Source organism: Jaculus jaculus, chromosome 5, assembly GCF_020740685.1.
Source record: "Jaculus jaculus isolate mJacJac1 chromosome 5, mJacJac1.mat.Y.cur, whole genome shotgun sequence".
NCBI lineage: Eukaryota > Metazoa > Chordata > Mammalia > Rodentia > Dipodidae > Jaculus > Jaculus jaculus.
In genome coordinates this window covers 14,124,794-14,129,748 of record NC_059106.1, presented here as the reverse complement: position 1 = coordinate 14,129,748, position 4,955 = coordinate 14,124,794, and the positions used below count along the sequence as shown (strand labels likewise).

General features: G+C 51.6%; 1 long non-coding RNA gene across 1 annotated transcript; it reads left to right on the top strand.

The window, feature by feature from the left end:
* The first annotated feature begins 210 nt into the window (after positions 1–210).
* LOC123460838 lies at positions 211–4,327 on the top strand. The gene is made up of 3 exons (XR_006637237.1): positions 211–673; positions 3,077–3,326; positions 3,538–4,327. It is a non-coding gene; the product is annotated as an uncharacterized LOC123460838 (long non-coding RNA).
* The last annotated feature ends 628 nt before the right edge of the window (positions 4,328–4,955 follow it).

Sequence of the window (4,955 nt, the reverse complement as noted above, 5' to 3'; positions counted from 1 at the left end):
TCCAGCCAAAGACTCCTGTGACCTTCCTCTTGGTGGTGGGGGCGGGGGCGGTGTTGAGGTGCCCCAGGGAAAGGGGGAACACACAGGGAAGGAGGGGGAAGGCAGAGGAAGGAAGGTGTGCTGGAGGGAAGGAGGTGCTGGGAGACAGCTTCCCATCTCAATCCCTGTCACTGGGCTATCAGGAGAGGGCTAAGGAAAAATGCTGGGGTGCCAGCTATACATGGCCAGAACTTCCCAAATAGTCTAAGCTAAGGAGAAAAGTCATCGAGAAGGTAGAGGAAATAAAAGATCGGGAGCAAGGCTGTTTGGAGATAGCGAGGCTCATCCAGTTACATCGCTCCCTGCCTCTCAGCAGACGACAGACAAGGGTGCCTTCTTCTGGGAAGAAGCGGTGCCGGATTGCTTCCCCTGTCTTTTAGGCTCAGCATGCCGGAGCTGGAAGGAAGCTTCTAGAACAGCAACTTTGCTCTCCTCTTTGGCTGAGGAGGCGGGGGCCTGTGTGAACAGCTCACAGGGCAAACCAGGCCTCCTTCTCTTCCCCACTCAAGTCTGTCAATCGGCTTCCACTTGTGACTCACATCTCTGAGCTGCTTCCCATAAACCGAGGACTGGAACGGAAGGGCTTGCCTTGTTTTGTTTTGTTTTGCTCCATCGAAGAACACATTTTGAAGACGTAAGTACTTTGAGAGATGGGAAACAAGGTCAGTGACAGCTTTGTTGCCTGCCCTGTCTTTATGTCCAATATAGGAGAAGGTGGGGTCACCACTCCCTGAGCTCAGGCTTTATGTGAAAGCTGTCATCACAGGCGTAATGGTCAGCATGGAGGCACTTGCCCAGTGCCTGCTAGAGGCCCCCGGACCACATGAGGAGCAGCCTTTCCACGCACTTGTCCTGAGCAGATGTGCTCTGCAGTGCTGTGTGGTAGAAAGCAGCTTGAGGCTGGCCACGGATCACAGAAGAAGCAGGAGTTGAGTCGGGAAATGTGGTACAGGTCGTCAGCCTGCTCTGTGAGCTTGCGCTCATTCCTTAGCCGCCTGAATTCTCGTTGATGACGATTCAGTGAGAGGATGAAGGTAGACCAGGATTTCTGGAACTCTGCTAGCTGGGGGCCCCGGGATATCCAAGAGAAGTCTGGGTCCTGGCATGAAAGGAAGGAAAGGGAGTGCTCAGAGGGAGGGACCTAGTCACGACTTGACTTCAGGACATCAACAGCTTCTTTGCTGGAGACGCTGTATTCTAGTAGATTACGGTAGGATCAGCATAGCCCTGACAGCATCTCCGCTCCACTGCACTGCATGCCGCCCTGCCTCTCTTCCCTAGACTGTGATCCTACCCTAGACCATGCCTCGCCACACCCTGCTATGCTCCACCGCGTGCTGCCTCAGCTCACCCCATCGCATGCCGCCGTATTACAGCGCACTACACGGCACTGTTCTATACGGTCTCATACCACCCAGTGCTCCGCTACCATACCACGCACCACTCGACCCTTCCCCTCCCGCTTCACATGCGATACACTGCATATCCTGTCCTGTGAGATACAGTACCACACTCCACAGTGCCGTGAACTGAATACTCTGTGCTATGCTGCCTTAAACTAGACCGTGCCATACCCACTACACTGCATTATGCTGTACCTCGGTCTGCTCCGCCCGACTCCACTGCGCCATATTATTTTACTCTGCGTGGTACTGTTTGTTCTGCACCACACTGTATTCCGTGCCCCATGCCCCTCACCCCCTGCCCCCAGCACTTCGCGATACCAGGCGCTGTTCTGTAGGGTTTCATGCTACAGCACACTAGACCACACTTCATTACCCCACAGTCTACTCCAGCGCCCTCACTCTCCCACATTCCACTGCACTACATCATTCTACAGCATGCCACCATGTGCCAGGCCACGCTCCACTCCACCCCACTCGATCACACCGTGCTGTGCCCCATGACACCATAGCACGCCATGCTATTCCGTCAGTCCACACCATCCCACCGCGATTTACCCCGCTCCACTCCACTCTGTCTTACCCATCCTGCTGTAAAATGTTTACTGTGCCGTGCTATAACCTGTAATAGCGTACCATGTCACTTCACACGATACCCCCCCTGACGCATCGCACTGTGTTCTACTATGTTTTATACCACACCCGACCACACTACATGCTACACCGTCCCATTCCACCCCAACAGCGGCCGTGCCGTGCTGTAGTATGGGGAATACACTAGGTTCTACGATGTTATGTTGTGTATGCCATTACTGCACGATGCTATTGCTGCATTATACTACGCCACGCTATACTGCATTCCACTCCACTGTGTTGTAAAATGATGGACTTCCGTGGTAAGCTCCTATTGGAATGAAAGTTTGCCTGTTTAAAGTGTTTTAAACCCCATGCACTGGGTGACTTCTGGAGCCTCTCTCGCTACCAGGGCCCATGTGCCTATTATTCATTAAGCAGCCCTGAGCAGTGCCAGTGAAGACGCAGACTTGCAGTGTTAACTCTGCTTAGTCAGAAGCTTGAAAAAATGCCAAGAATTCAATCAGCAAAACAGCCTTGGGCTCCTCATTTATTTGGAGACCAAAACAAATTCACTTGACAGATCCTGCCTGTTTAAGGAAATACGCAGGTGAAAAAGGCCCTCTCTACTGCCCAAATGGGGTTTATTATTTCAATCTGATCCCATGCCCCTGGTCACCAGGTCATACCTAAGCAGGGGAGGCTTGAGCTAACCCATGAGGCAGTGGGCAAAGCCCTGGAGAGCAGCTGAAAGCCCCTGGCTTCTGTCTCCAGTGGATGTGGTATTTGTATGTTGTAACATTTATGAAGACACTAAAGATCTGTGCCACATGGCAGGGTGGAAAAAAATCTACAACTGTACAAGCAAAGGTCCAAGATTCCACCTGGTGAAAGGACAGGCTGCACTGTTGGAGGTTAATTGGGACGAGCAGGGTGAGCCTGTGGTGCTGGCCGAGGGAAGGTGATGGGGACCAGCCAGCTGGACCAGCTTCCTCTCAGACCAGCTGCCTTCTAGGACCAATAAATATGTCACCTTCCTCCTCTCCCCTTTCTGTGTGCAGGTGGAGGCCAGGGCTGAGATGACTCTTAGTAGACAATCACCTTATATTCAAAATGACACTATGAGGAGACTAGCTGTTCCACTTTATAAATTCTGAAGTTCCAGCTGGGAGGCCATGTGTGGAGATGATTTGCTTGGCCTGTTCAGCATCTGCCTCCCTGGTGGCTCTACGACTCTTTACTTCACTCGGCAACTATTCATCACATGTCCACCACATGCCTGGCACTGATCTGCAGGCTTGGGTTTCACTGGTGAGCAGCAGAGATGAAAATCCTGCCTTGGAGGAGCTTGAATTCTGTGGGGCGGTGCTCATGTCCCATGTCCCCTTGCCCAGTGTGTGTCCTCACTGTGGCGGAGGACATGTTATGCGGCTGGCTGTGGGGGAGATGGCAGAGCAGAGGTACTGCTGGAGCATGGGTATGAGATACCGCACAAAACCTCACCTGTGTGTTTTCTTTACAGGGGAGAGTAATGGTGTCTTCCTCTGGCTGCTGGTACATCACAGGAAGCCCTGCGAAATGCTCGAGGCAGCGCCTGTCACTCAGCCAGTATGCAGGCTTCTGCTGCCCTGTAGCTGCTCCTGCGGTTGCAGCTCTGTTTGGTTGCCATGGTGCTGTGCTGGGACAGTGTCTGCAGGGTGTGGTGATGGGAGTCATTTGTTCCCTTGTCTGGTGCTCCTAGGGGTGAACAGGTGCTGCAATCAGGAGAAGGAATGGCCGGCTGCCCTAGGGTTGGCAGCAGAGGTCAGGGCCACTCTAACTGGTCTTGAGGTGCCTTTGCTAACCTTTATGTGGGTGTGCTTTGGGCCCTTTTGGTTCTTGGACTTGGCTGTGCATGCAGTATGGGTGAGAAGGCCCCTGCTACATTCTCCTGATTGCAGTAATTAGGGCATAGGTTCTGGCTTGAGCTGGCTGTGTGATCAGCCTTGGATCTCAGAGTCTTCAAGTCCACATTAGTAGAGTAGAGGTAATGTTGCTCCCTTCTGGAGGATTCTGGGAGGGCCAGAGGAAACTGAAAGATGGAGGACTACACAATAGATGTCACAGTATTTATTTCCATCTTCCAGCTCACTGAACGGCTCTAATCTGCTAAGCATGTCTGATCATGCCAACTATTTTAGTTCGTTTTGAGTGCTATAGCAAAATACCAGAAAATAGGTAGCTTATAAAAACAGAGATTGATTTCCTAATGTGGTGGTTTAAATTAGGTATCCACAATAAACTCATTTGTTCTAAATGCTAGTTTCCCAGCTAGTCACAATTTGGGAGGTGGAGCCTTGCGGTAGGAGTGTGTTGATAAGGATGGACTTTGAGGTTTGTTAGCCCTAGCTTGACAGTACTTGGATCACTCTCCTGCTGCTGTTTAACACCTGCTGTGGCAAGGAGGTGATGTCCAGCTCTGGTCACCATCTTTTCCCTGCTGTCATGAAGCTTCCCCTTGAGACTGTAAGTCAGAATAAAAGACGTTCTTACCATCAGCTGCCTTGGGCAAGGTGCCTTATCCCAGCACAAGAAGGTAACTACACCACCCAAAATCCCAGAGGCTGAGAAAAACAAAACCAAGATGCTGGCAAATCCAATGTCTGTGAGTCTGTTTTGACTCACAGATGGTGCCTTCTTGCTGGATCCTCCATAGTGGAAGGGCCAAGGAAAAGTCTGTTTGGTAAATGGTCTCCTTCATGAAGCTCCACCCACATGATGCAGTCACCTCCCAAAGGTCCCACCTCCTGAAACCATCACACCCACCCTGGGGATCACAGTTTTCCTGTGGGAGCTTGGAGTAGAGGGCACAGGCTGTAGCAGTGGCTCTCACTTCTTTCGGATTTTGTCATCACCTTGTAGACTTCACTCCAGCCCTGATTTTTGCCTTGCCAGGCCTCT